Source organism: Crocodylus siamensis, chromosome 5, assembly GCF_052110815.1.
Source record: "Crocodylus siamensis isolate JL-2025a chromosome 5, ASM5211081v1, whole genome shotgun sequence".
NCBI lineage: Eukaryota > Metazoa > Chordata > Crocodylia > Crocodylidae > Crocodylus > Crocodylus siamensis.
In genome coordinates, this window is record NC_143399.1 from 130,895,542 (window position 1) to 130,909,262 (window position 13,721).

Consider the following 13,721-nt stretch of genomic DNA (forward strand, 5'->3'; position numbering starts at 1 on the left):
ACTTCTATTTATCAAAGATTGTTTTAAAGCAAGTCTCTGTGTTTTGTATTTATATCACCCATGGAAACTAGTGTTTCCATATCAGATACTCTGTAGCTCTTTCATCTCTTTCACTGCATCCCTCCCTCCTTCCCCTCCCCCCACCCAACATATCCATGAACACAAAAACATTTGGCCAAGATGTAATGCTGCAAGTTTCATGGTAGTTGGATTCCAGCCAACACAACCTTTTCCACTGAACTAACTTAGCATCTAGTTCAACTTATAAAAGGTCACACTAGTTCTCTCCATCCTTGTTCCTTCCATCTCAGTTGTCTCCACTATCCTTAATTGCCAGAACCAAACTTAAAAAAAACCCCAAAAACATCCATTCACTTCTGTAAGGCAAGGCATTTAACTGTCTGTAATTAATGAAACTGTAATTAAATCCGAAGTGGAACCTATTAAAACTAGCAAGCCAATTTGCAACAATTAGATCATTAGCTCTATAAAAGAAAAAACAGAAAGCCTGGACTAAAGAAGAAAAATTTTTTATCTGCAGTTTTGAATCAAAAAAGAGAGGCCTTAAGACCCAATCTTTCAGAAGAAACCATTCAAGCATGAGTCAGTCTGATCAAATCTCTACACTGGTTAAGAGGCCTCACAAACATGCATTCAGATCCAATTCAACATACCTGAATGTTAAAGCTATAAGACCTATAATAACCTCAGTGTTTGTGCTTCCTCTACTGTCTCTTCAACATTTAAACTAATATTATTTCCCAAACTAAGTGGTTTTACTCATAGAAAATCATGTCATTGAACAACAGGAAAATAAAAAAACAAGCATTATCACTGAGCAGTGTTTGCTTCTACTGCAGTAGAACCATGAAGAGAGCTACTCATTATGCACGCCTAATACCAAAATTTAAAAGCAAAGATTTTCTTTTTTACATTCAACCCATTTATGATCGTCAAAACCTGGCAGAGCAACACAAATGGAAATTATGTTGTTCAAATAATTATTTTCTCTCTCAGCATGGCAAATATGCAGTCTAAAGATCATTTAGAAAAAAAATATTCTCACAAACTACACATCCATTTTAGAAGTTGAAAACTATTCTCCCTGCTCCTTAAAATCACCACCTGCCCACAATCAGAATTTAGCCAATACCTTTGCTACCTGCAAAAAAAAAACAAAAACAAAAACACTCCACCAAAAACAACATAATCCAGTTTTTGCTTTTATGCCTATATCAGATCTATAGTTAATAGAAAACAAGTTCATCCGTTTTATTTTCCATTTCTAAGCATCTTACAAGCAGATCAATTTTCTTGGATTTCCTTGAAATTTTCAGTAAGTAACTGCATTAGTCTTTATAATCAAACCTTTGTAAGTACCTATTCAAAGTTCGATCACTGTAACTTGTAATTTGGTCACGTGATAGGAGCTGAATCTGCTCTATGAATGTTTCAAGGTCCTTTAACTCAGTCACTAAACAATTTGCAGAACAAAATACAAGAGCTCCAAATGCAGATGAAACCTATTTAAAAATGTACATGGATATTGGAAGGATATTGAGTATTTGCCTAGCAAATAAGATACAACTCAGATGCATGGGAAGCCGATGCATTGAATAAACTGATGCTGTTCGTATTCATTACACAAATCTAGCAGTCAGTGTACAGCATTTTTAAAATTCTAATATTATAAAAGCCAAAGTTTGTCGGTCTGCCCATAACGCTTTTTTCATGCTCTAACTGGCTGACAAACAGCCAATCAGAGTGCAAACAAGCACTCGAACAGGAGCTGGCGGCGGTGGAGTGCTGCCATGATGATGGGGACACAGACGGAGCGATGAGGGGCAATGGATTACTGGTCTCTCCCTACCTGCCCTGTTCCCTGCAGGTGGCAATGATGGAGTGAAGGGGAAGGTGAGGCCACTAGAGCTGGCCTCACCCCCCCATTACTCCTTGCAGGTGATAGTGACAGTGCGGGGAGCAGGGGGTTGCCAAGGCCACCAGCTCTGGCCTCAGGCTTCCCCTCCGGCTTTCCTTTCTTGCTGCCTGCAGGGCCCGACACAGACGACGCGGTGGAGGTGGGGGGGAGGAGTGGTCGGAGCTGGAGCGGGCCCAGGCCTGATGGGGGGGAGGGGAACCTGAGCTTGGGGAAAAGCCGGCCTGCCCACTGCAGCAGTGGAGGGCAGCAGTGGGCCCAGCCCCACACAGCAGCAGCTGGGAGAGGGGAGGATCAAGCCTCCTCCCCTACTCAGGCCTGGATCCACTCTTTCCCTACCCCACTATCAAGTGTGAACCTGCTCCTCCCATTCTCCCCTGCCGGGTTGGACTAGGCCCACTGCTTCCCCCACTGCGGCAGCCCAGGTTCTCCCCACCCTCGAGTCTCACCCTCCTCCCACGTTGGGCCCAGGCCTGCTCCTCCCCTCCCCCTACTGCTGCAGCAGAGTGGGGTGGGAAGCAGGCCCAGTCCTCAAGCAGCAGGAGGTAAAGGGGAAGTGGGCCTGGATGGGGTGGAGCACAGGGCTCCTTCCCTGCATGTCCTCCCCCCGCCCCAGGTCATTCCTCACAGGCAATTGGCTAGTACCTTATAAAACAGTACTACCACAAAACAACACCAGAGTTTATTACATGATGGCTAAAATATATTATTAATTATTTCATAACTTGGGTAAGAAACACCACTAGAATAAATATAATCATCAAATATTGTAGTGTAGTGTCAAATACTGATTTTAGGAATGGGACTCATTGAAGCTAGCTGCTCCTTTAAGTAGAAAGGGCTTGGTTAATGTACAAATCACACTAAACTAGCCCTGGCCCCTAGGCATGGTTTCTTATTGCTAGTTACACTGTAATAATGTTCTGGGTGTTATGTTTTTATCATTATAGCCAATAAGCCATCTATACTCCTGAGCCCCAACTATAGCTCATTTAAGTATATTCATTTCCCTTCCTCTATGGTACTAGCTATAGCGATATGCCTGCATCCACACAAGAGGAGTTTTGAACCACTTAGAATATGTAGTTAAAGTGTTAAAAGTATCTAGTGTAAATAAAGCATATTCAGACATGCATGTTCAGAGTGTTCCCTGTTGTTTTTAGGGGCAAAAATAAAATGTTTCCTCCTATGCAAGGCCTTGAAATAATGGCATATGGAAGATAGAATTTGATCCCCTACTACTTCTTAAGCAACCGCAAAATTGGGTCCTGTGAGCCAAAATAATTGTGCAGCAGATGGGTAACCCAGAAGTAGAATATGATCCAGAAGAATCTTTATAATGAGTAACAATGCTTGAGAAATAAGAGAGGCTAGCTGTGCATTCAGATCCAAAAAAGACTTTGCCAGGCTGACCATTCCAAAACGTTTAACTTATAAACCTATGTATGCTTGATACAGGAGATGCTGAGAGATTTCATAAAAATTCACTGTTTTTACAGCCCTCATCATGGTTGGGACTGACATATATACTATGCAAATGGGAGACTACTATAAATTAACACATCTGTACTTCTAAGTAGAGGGACCATGAACTTCTATAACCCTTTGGATCCCATATCCCTTTTTAGGAGTCAAAACCTTGCACATACAGATGCAATCCAATCTTGTATAAGCATAAATGGACAAAATTTTCAGCCAGCCCTTACTGTTAGGCACCTAGTCAAACAGAGAACTAATGCAAGAGGAAAGCAAACTGTTATTTGAAACTGGTACTGGTATTCCCCCTCCTCCCAAACAAATGCACCAACATACAGAAAATTATGTGGAAATCGGCAGGTTTCTTTGTCTAATTTAAGCCTTTGACCGATTTCGTAAGTAAAAGGAAACCACATAACGGCTTACAAAATACACTTACAAAACTGTACATGCAGTATAGACATGGGTTCCATGCCAGCTACATTCTCTTATATACTTGTTCATAAACTTATCTTTGACTCTTAAAGACAGACAGCTTAAGATCCCAGATCTGTAGAAATGGTTTCCTCTTTCTATTAAATGAACTACAAAACTGTCATGTGCAAAATACTGTACATAATGAACACTATTATGTACTGCAGCGGGGGAAGCAGTGGGTCTAGTCCAACCCGGCAGGGGAGTTGGAGGAACTATTTTATATACAGTTATATAAAATAATGGCTAGAAAAACTAAACATTCTTGGTGATAAAACAACAAAACTCCAATATTTTTACTTGTAGAGCTATCTTAGATAATCAGATTGTGTTGTGGATCTTAGTATGCTTACTAGACATGTACCCACTAGAGCAGAACTGTCCAACTGTCAGCCCATGAGGGATTAGTTTGCAGTCCCTGGGGTTCCCACATGGTAGCTGCTCACACCATTGCTAGGGCTGCAGACACAGGGGCCAGAGGCTCTGGGCTCAACCTCCCTTTGGCTTCTGCTTCCTGCACTGCACCAGTGCAAAAGGGCAGGAGAAACATGCACATGCCGGGTACAGCGGGGAGTACCCAAAGGGCCAGTGATCCATGTTGGTGCAACACCTGCGGCATACACCTGCATATGATACATTTGGTCTAGTGAAAATGACCAACTAATTGCTTTAGATCTTTAAGAAACATTTTTGAGACCAGAACATGAGAAAGCATGGCTGTCTAAGAGAGATAAACCTCACCAGCCACTTTTCCTGCTAATGTGCTCAACATGCCACCAAGCTGAGCAAACTATTAGACCGAACCAGCCTATGTCCAACAACTCAGAATTTATCGTTTCAGTTTATACTTTGGAATGGGTCATAGAATGCATCAAATGCAGTGATATTATAAAATCAACTCAGCAAGACTTGCTTCAAGCACCAGAGCTTTGTGATCTCCCAATTGTGATTTTTGTGTCACAACTTGCATTTAAAAAGATATTTTTATTCAAATTCTCACTTTGCCAAGTGAAAATAGACTGACTTTATAAAGCCAGTCAAAAGGGCAGTCCGCTAATATATAGTAATTTACCAGTCTTGATTCACTTTTAAACACCTACATCTATTTAAACATGCAGGTTGATCGACTGCAAAATAAGTATTTGCAATAGTTCACAATTGGACTCATATATTTAAGAAGAAAATAAGATTGTTTGTTTTCCTTTAGATAGGGCTGAGAACAGGCTTTAACAAGAATTTTCTGAACTGTTTTAATGATGTTTATAAAAAAATAAGGTTGGAAGGGACCTCAGAAAGACATGTAGTCCAATTCCCCATTTAAAGCATTTTTCAGGAAGGGGAAGGAGGAGGAGGAGGCGGGAGAGAGACAGAGAAAGAGAGGTATTCACATGCATTTTTTCCCATACAGAGTCCAGTATATTGAGTTATCTGTTCTGCAACTACTTAACAGGATGAAACTTTAAGCAGTCAAATCATCCAAATCAGGAGCATAACAGGAAAATGTTTCCCAGGAAACATTTTGGCTAACATAACTTAGTTTCTCCTCAGGCCCAGGCATGGCTTCTATTATTTCGACTCTCACTACACAAACAGCATTGATGGTGTTCATTGTGTTTAAGCCATTGAGACCTTTCAAAGTAACAGACCCTACTAATTTTGGCAGATTTACAGACCAGGAGGTTTTCTCCAGACTCTTAAGAGGTGTGGCATATTTTCATACTCTCACTGCCTTTCCTGAAAGCTCCTCCCTTCCACACCCAAATCACTACTCCCACTTCCACTAGGCCAGATATAGACATTACACTTTTACTGGTAAAAGTGACTGGAAAGTCTATACCCATAACAGAACAGAAATTTGGCAGACAGACTGATTTAAAAATGGTGGAACATGGTCTAAGATTTCCTGGCTCCTGCAACCAAAGGACAAATGTGTGTTCTGTTCACTACTGATTTGAACTATGTTGCTTACAGAAACTTGCATAACTTAGATGAATTCTGCCTCGGGCTTTTTGAATATTTATGTCTAGCATTGAGGTCCAGGTTCTGATACCATGAGTCACCACTGAGTACTAGGTTCTAAGTAATCCCACTCAGTGAAGTCACTGGAATTTTGATAAATTTGTTAATACCCACCGTGCTAAGGATTGGATAATTTTGCCCTTAGGCCTGGTCTACATACTTGTAGCAGTTTAAAATTTTTCCATTAGGGGTATAGTGTTTTACCAAGGAAGTCATACTGGTAAAACCCCTAGTCTGCATGCATCTATTCCTGCAGTATAACTAAAGGCGCAGACACTTTAGAGAAACTACATTCCTTTAACTGTGCCAATAGCACAGGGAGTCATGGTCTATGAGCAGGTCTATAACAAATTGGTAAGCAGATAAAAAACAAACAATAAATCATTAAAGCAGTGCAATCACCATGTTTAGACTAAGGCTTTATCTACAGCAATTCTAGAGCCATTTAAACAGCTTTCTATAGAAGTGCTCCTGTATCATTTTATTTAATCCTATCTTGATGTGAACCCATGAAACCTCAGGGTCAGTCCTTCTATTTCAGGCAAAAAAACCCAAACAAAACAGATTTTAAATACAGATTCTTTAGATGAAACCTAATCAATACACGAGATTGAATACTGTATTTTAGGACATAAATAAAGTGACCTGGCCAACATAACATTTGCTGGTCTGACAACATTCTTAACTCCTTGTTTTACATGTTGACAATTTCAGGATTTTCTAGTGCAGTTAGTCATTATAAAAGCCTTGTTACTAGGATATATGGTACATATGAAAGAACCCAAAACCAAATCTCAGAAAATTACACGCAATAATGAAATAATTATAAAAAGTCACTACTACAAGGGAAAAAGGCTAAAATATCAAGCTTACGAAATGAGTAGAGCAGAGATTCCTTTTAAAAGAAAGTTTTTCTCTTAGCAGCTGCCAATGCTTGACTTAACTAAAAAAAAGAAACAAAACTTCTAAGAGGAGACTAACATCTTCATGCACCTAAGGCTAAAGCTGTGATGCTACTTAACCTCCTTTTCAGCACTAGCCAGGACCTTGAGTGGTGCTTTCTCTACAGCAATGCATGCAAAGCCATCTTTAAATTCTAGATCAAAAGCTACACAACAAGGATGAAGGAGAGAAAGCTATTCCCAAAATAAAATCTCTCACCAGTGAAATTTAGTATCACATACAAGCCCATTAGCGTTTTCTCCTGAAAGAAGGGAATCCCCTGCAAGACAATCCCTCCATATGACCTTCACAGCTGTATGTGCAGGAGTACGCTCTCAGCTAAGTTTATGTAATACTGCTTCTCTCACTGAAGCAACTTGCAAATGTTATACGTGTCTATAAATAGTCCCTTCCTCATGTAAGGCTCACATTAGACGGCCTTCTGCAGCTCCTCTCCTTTTGTCTGATCCGTCACCTATTTTTATGCATAAACACCTATGAGTTGGTCGTTTTGATTTTTTTTTTTTTTTTTTTTTTTAATTAAAAGCTGGCTTCTTGCCATTTTGTGGTATGCTGGGTTTCATGCTGGGAGACCTTATCTGAAGCTGCTCTGCATCTATTTTAGATGAAGGGAAAAATGTGTTCTAACTGCAGCAGTCAGGTTTGTAAAAAACTGCAAGTACAGTAAGAAGACAGAAAGGAGAAAAATAACCCCCCTTCCCCCATGCATCAGAACAGCACTATCTATGTTGCCCTGTACTGTGTGTATGGGTAAGGGTGGGAGATTATTTACGCATAAAACCCACGTGTACACACAGATGGGCTCATGAGTTTTCAGGGCTTCTTGTATAACACGTGCTGAAGTGTAAAATTACTTCAATCATGATTGAAGCAGGATTTGTATGCGAGTGTATACCACATACAAGTGTAGGCCTCAAAACCCAGCCAGCTCAGCGTTCATTTTGTGTGCAGCTAACTTTTACCCAGGCTCCGGAAAATGTACTTAGGTTACAAATTCTTGATTTAATGGGAGGCTGATAGGATTATGTCTTACTATGGAGACAGGAATAGCTGATTCCATAATCAAAGGCCAAAACTAAGTAGTAGTAAAATCCCTTCACATCTTAAATTATTGCAGTTACTGTTTGTATCTGGAGGATATTTACAAAGATATTTACAACATTTTTTTTGTGTTTTTTTAATCGTTTACCAGTATATTTTGTAGACTATGGCTAAGTGCTAAGTACAGATGGTCAAGAAGCCAGAGGCTGAATTAATTCAATCTTTGCAGGTTAGTCTGAACTGCACAGACTGAACTGATAAGCAAGTAAACAGACATTCATTTTTGATTCCAGAAATGCAGCCACATGTTGCAGTGGCCCAGGCCAGAAGCCAAGGGGCACTAGAGCATGCCTCCCTGCTTAGCTGGAGCAGACTGCTTGGGCCAAGGCTAACTTGCCCACCCACTGAGGGGCGGGGGGAGTTGTAGGGATGGTGCAAAGTATCCTGGGATGCTGGGGGATTGCAAATTAACTTGAATCTGGAGGGGATTTAAGGCAGAAGTTCAGTAAACCCATTTAATCTAAATAAGTTTAGTCTGATACTAACTACATCCATGCAGGTTTATCTTAAACTTCCCCTGATCTTCTGGTAATGCTCCTACTAATGAATCCCAGTATGCCTTTAGCTTCCTTTGCAACAAGGGCACACTTGTGGCTCATATTCAGCTTACTGTCCACTGTGACCCCCAGGTCCTTTTCTGCAGGGCTGCTGCATAGTTCTAGCTGACCAGTCTTCTTGTGGGAGTAGAGTCCATGGTAAAGGCTACATCAGGGTGGTATGGTGTCAGAAGAGGTGGTGGTCTTGGTTCTATTTCTAGTTCTTTAAATGGCTTAGGCAAAACTCACACTCTGTTTCCTAACCTCTGTGTACCTCGCTGCCACATAATGTAGACCAGTGCTTCTCAAGCTTTTTAAATGCAAGGCACCCCTCTGTAACTTTTTTTAATTTAACAGCATCTGGGCTGAGAACCACCTAGTTTACCTCAGTAATTCTCAACTGGGATTAAAGACACATTGCCTTGTACAGAGCCAGATGGGGAAATCAGTTGCAGCAGGAGCTCCTGCTCCTTCCCCTCCCAGTCCAGCCCTGCACACTCCTCCTGGAAACAGAGGTACACAAGTTTCCCTGATAAACCTCCCAGAAACTTTCCTTTGGGAACAGAGGCACACAGGGCAGTTCCACCTGGCTGACTATCTCTAGGCTGCCCTGCCGCTGCAAAATGAAACAGCCCTAGTATAGGCAGAAGCACTAGCTCCTGCTGCAACCACTTCCCCATCTGGCTCTCCAAAAGGTGTACAGGGCAGTTTCACCTGGCCAAGGCAAGCGGCCATGCCATGGTACCCTAGAAAAGGTCTTGTGGCACCCCAATTTAGAACCACTGTCCCCTCGACTCACTGAGCTGCCGAGTCCAATTTTTATATTGGTACTGGGGAACAGTTGCATGGTATGGTCACTGCAAAGCAGCACAACTGGATTCTTCTTTAAGCAATCATGGATTTACCACGTCTTAGCAAACACAAAGCACAGGAATACGTGGTTGCATTTGCCAGGTGGCACACTCGAGTCTTTACTTTTTTAAATTGCTTTCTTCTTGAAAGGCATTCCTCATAAGAATAAGAAATTATACGTTACTCACTAAAACTTGAAGTCAAATATGGCACTAAGATAAGGGTAAAGAAGTATTCTTGTAATGTCAGTTTGAATGAAGATTAAGATAATAAAAATGCTCCAAATTTAAGCACAAAAGCTGACTTAGTTGCCAATAAGGAAGTACTACTGTTTTGGGGCCAGGATGGATCTGTGTGTAACAGTAACTAGTGCACACCTAAGGGCAGAGAAATAAAAAATGCATCTAAGCAACCCCTTCTTGGGGCTGGGTACAGTTAGGAAGTGTAAGAGCAGGATGTGTGGATATACTTATGCAAGCCTTGATATAGAGAGCTTGGGTATACAGAATAGCATAATAGCAAAAGCAAAACAACATGGACTTTAACCACTAAATGAATGGGTCCTGTGACCTGTACAGCCTATGATGAAGCCATTGCTGCATGAGTCTCATAGCTAAAAAGCAACAGAGCTAGTTAGATTAAGAACTAATTCAAGCATGGCTACAAGTGCTGCAAATGATGCTACCTCCCAGCTGCGGTGTAAGCCTAGCCTGGATACTGTGGACTTGTCAATCCACATATGAAAAATAAATAAATAAAGTTCAGCACCCAGCCCCTCCCACAAGCTTAGAAAAGGCGGGAAAACAGCTTACCCTTCCAACGTCAGAGGGAGCGGGGGGAGGAGAAGGGGGAAGTCTTTAAAAGCCTCGCTGAGTCCACGCCATGGCAGAAGCCATTTTGGGACCAGCAGATCAGTCCCTTCTGCCACAGTCTGGCCAACCGTGTCAGCACTTCTCCACCACTGATTCTCCCGGCGTACCCCTTCCCTGTGCACCGACCCAATTAGCGAACCAAACCACGATCCGCGAGAGAAAGAGAGTCATTAATTTGTTTTGTAAACAAAATGCGTTTAATCAAGCCGCTGTACCTACGCACCTCGCTCATCGGCGTGTAAGTAAACAAATAGAAGTTTCTTGTTACAATTTACAACTCATGCCCTGTTCTACGATCAGGAGGCTCCGTGATCTGCAAACAGAGAAAAAAAACACCCCTCCCTCCCTTAAAGGCAAAACGAACCTTCTCCTCATTGTGCCTCAGGTCCTGACCCTGCAGGGCACAACATGGCGTCACAAACAGGATGCCAGAAGGGAGCAGAGAACATGGAGGGGACGCTGGTGAACCTCTGCCCCTGGCGGGAGGGCTCAAGCTCAATTACTGATCTGATGAACTCTGGGCTCACATCGTGTACCATCAGAGTGGGGGAGTAAGCCAGAAGAATAAAATAACCGGGTACCTCTCCCTGAAATTGCCAGAGGGAAAAGAGCGGACAGTAACCTTAAGCCCTGCAGCATTTGGGTGCATCATGCGGCCGCCCGCAGTCATTTACTGACCACAAGAGGTGACTGCGACATTAAGCCTGAGCAAAGTAAAAGCGGCAAGGACCGTCAATCCCACCCCATCTCAGGAGTTTGCCCGCCGTATATGGCATGTTAAGGAAGATGGTGAAACAACCCCGCCCGACAACTTCAATTGCCTGGGACTAGAAGAAGGGTCCCGAGGGCACGAGTTACTAATGCAGTGCCATGAAAGTTTAGAATCAGAAGGCCACACGGCCACAAAATGGTCGGGGCCAAAATGGGATAAGGGGAAGATAATCAATGTGTTGTTCCGCACGGTGTCCATCCTGCTATGCAAGAACAATGACCTCACATCCCAATTAAAAACAATAGCTCAGACAGCTGTTGAACAAGCCGCAGGGCCAGTGCCTGAAAATGGCGGCGGCAGCATGACGGAGCCAGAGCTCAAAGATGGCGGCGGCAGCGTGATAGCGCCAAAACTTGAACATGGTGGAAACGGGGCGGAAGAGAAGGGGAAGCCACTCACACTGACGCATGAACCTCCCATGACGCCGACCGCACCACCCCCTTATGTAGTAGAGGGAGGAGTTACCGCTGAAACTGAAAAGAAAAAAGTGAAAGTCTTTATCCAACCCTTCCCTCCAGAGACTCCGAGCCGTCACCACCCACGACTGCTTACCCTGTTGCTCTAGTTAAGCAAGTAGCCGACGGGCAGGGCGTGACCCATAGCACCACCACATACCGCACCTGAGCGGAGCTGCAGGAATTACACAAAGAGTCAAAGATTAAATCCAATGAAACATTAATGATTTGGCTAGGTCATCTCGTCATAGAATATGGGTCGGAGCAACTAGATTTAGATCAGTCCTCCTACCTAACCTGTCAAGCTTCATGGAGTGGAGGACACGTTACTGATCTAACAGCCATAATGAATAATGTACATTGGAACATCCTGCTTCCATCCCTCATCGCAGGACAAGTCGATGACAAGTCCCATCTATGGCATGAAGGACATCCACCTGACCCTACCACCGAACAACTGTTGTTGAGTATCATAGGGACGTCATATTGTACTTGGAATCCCACAGTGCACCAACTGGGATTAACCACAGCTCAGTGAAATGGACCATGGCCTCATCGATTTCTAAGAAATCCGGGAGCCGTACCAACAACCATCGAGGCAGTAGAGGCCTGCGTAGAAGTTTACAGAGGAGACCACACCATCACCCTCCACCTCCTTTTAGCCCCACTAGTCGGCCAGCCCGCAGGAAACATCGTAAGCCAACTCCCATGACTCCAGGCACTCTCGAGACCTACGCCCACCACCCAAGTGCACCCTGCTGCCACCATGGACACAGGGAACCGGAGTGTAATGATGGCCAGTACCCCAGCCCAAGGCAATGATAGTGAACGAACGGGGCCTCAGAGGGCACTTCATGAGCGGGCCAACCGGTTCGAGAGAACTCCACGAGAACGGGCCATGTTCGAATTCCTACTTGCGAAATCCGGACTCAGCAAGTCGCAGCTCCGAGCACTTGGGGATGCCGGACAAGAGAAACTGGCCGAAGCATTAGGATTCCGAGACAAGGCAAAAAACGAGTAGCTGCCACTGATTGCCCTGGCGGCAATGAAGATCAACGACCCTATTGCAGCATCAATGTATGACACCCAGATAGCCAAAGACAACCAATTAGTGCGATTCCTATTAGATACCGGAGCTCAAGTAAATGTTATACAATCGACTGTTCCTCATATTCTAACCTCTGGAAAAATTCTCATACAAGGCCTTAACTCGATCGATCAAGTGCAGCACGTCAAATTCTTTCCAAGCCACTACCCAAAAGGCCTGACAGCAGTACTCGGGACAATCAACTTACTTTGAATCCTGGGAATACGAGCCCTGCAACTGAAAGAACAAGTCCTTCAAGCACTACCCATTCAAGTGTCACAGATGCACACACCCAAACTTACCTGCCTTAGTCATTGGCGTTACAAACCAACTCCATCAAAAGAAACCTATAGAGCCGCTCTAGAAATACTACTTCAACACCTCCTAGATGAAGGTAAGATACAACGGACGACAACAAGCACATACCTGTCAGCAGGATGGGGAATACCAAAACCGAGAAACAAGACAGCAGTGCGTCTTGTTATCGATTATAGAGAAGTCAATAAAAGGTGCCATACCTTGGCCCAACCCCAGTCCAAAACCCTGTCACAGATCATCCACTAAATGTCACAAGTACAAGCCAAAAATTGGGTGGGCTGTACAACCGACCTAAAGGATATGTTTTTCTCGATCCCCATCAAAGACGAAGAAGGCCTCCTCAACATGTGTATTGAGGGAAGCATGTATAAATGGAATGTGTGTCCCCAGAGTTATAGCAACTCTCCAGCTCTAGTGTGTTCCGAAATGAATGCTACTCTCTGACAGTTTATGACAAAAGCAGGAGAGGAAGATCAAGATGTGAAGGTCTGGAACTACATCGATGACCTCGCTATTATGGGCTTCGATTGAAATAAGGTCAAACAAAAGGCCAACCAATTAGTCACTCATTTACAATGAGAAGGGTGGATAATTAACGATAAGAAGTCAAACCTTGAGCCGACAACATGCATTCAGTTCCTGGGTACCACCTTCAATGGATCAACCCGCCAAGGGACGGCACGTGATCTTCCCAACCAGCGGAACTGGAAGACTCACCCATGCCAGACACGTCAGGACTTCCAAACCCTACTAGGCCAACTAGTATGGCTTCGTTCCTACATACCCTCTCAGCACTAGTCAGCCTTAGCCAGGATACAAACTCAACTGCGAAATAAACAGCAGAAGAAACATCCTTGGAC

General features: G+C 43.4%; 1 protein-coding gene and 1 pseudogene across 10 annotated transcripts in view; one reads left to right on the forward strand and one right to left on the reverse strand.

Moving 5' to 3' along the window:
• Positions 1-13,721, reverse strand: part of TRAK1 (trafficking kinesin protein 1) — a 188,845-nt gene that overhangs the window by 114,977 nt on the left and 60,147 nt on the right. The window lies entirely within an intron of this gene.
• LOC149864581 (uncharacterized) lies at positions 11,090-12,477 on the forward strand (annotated as a pseudogene).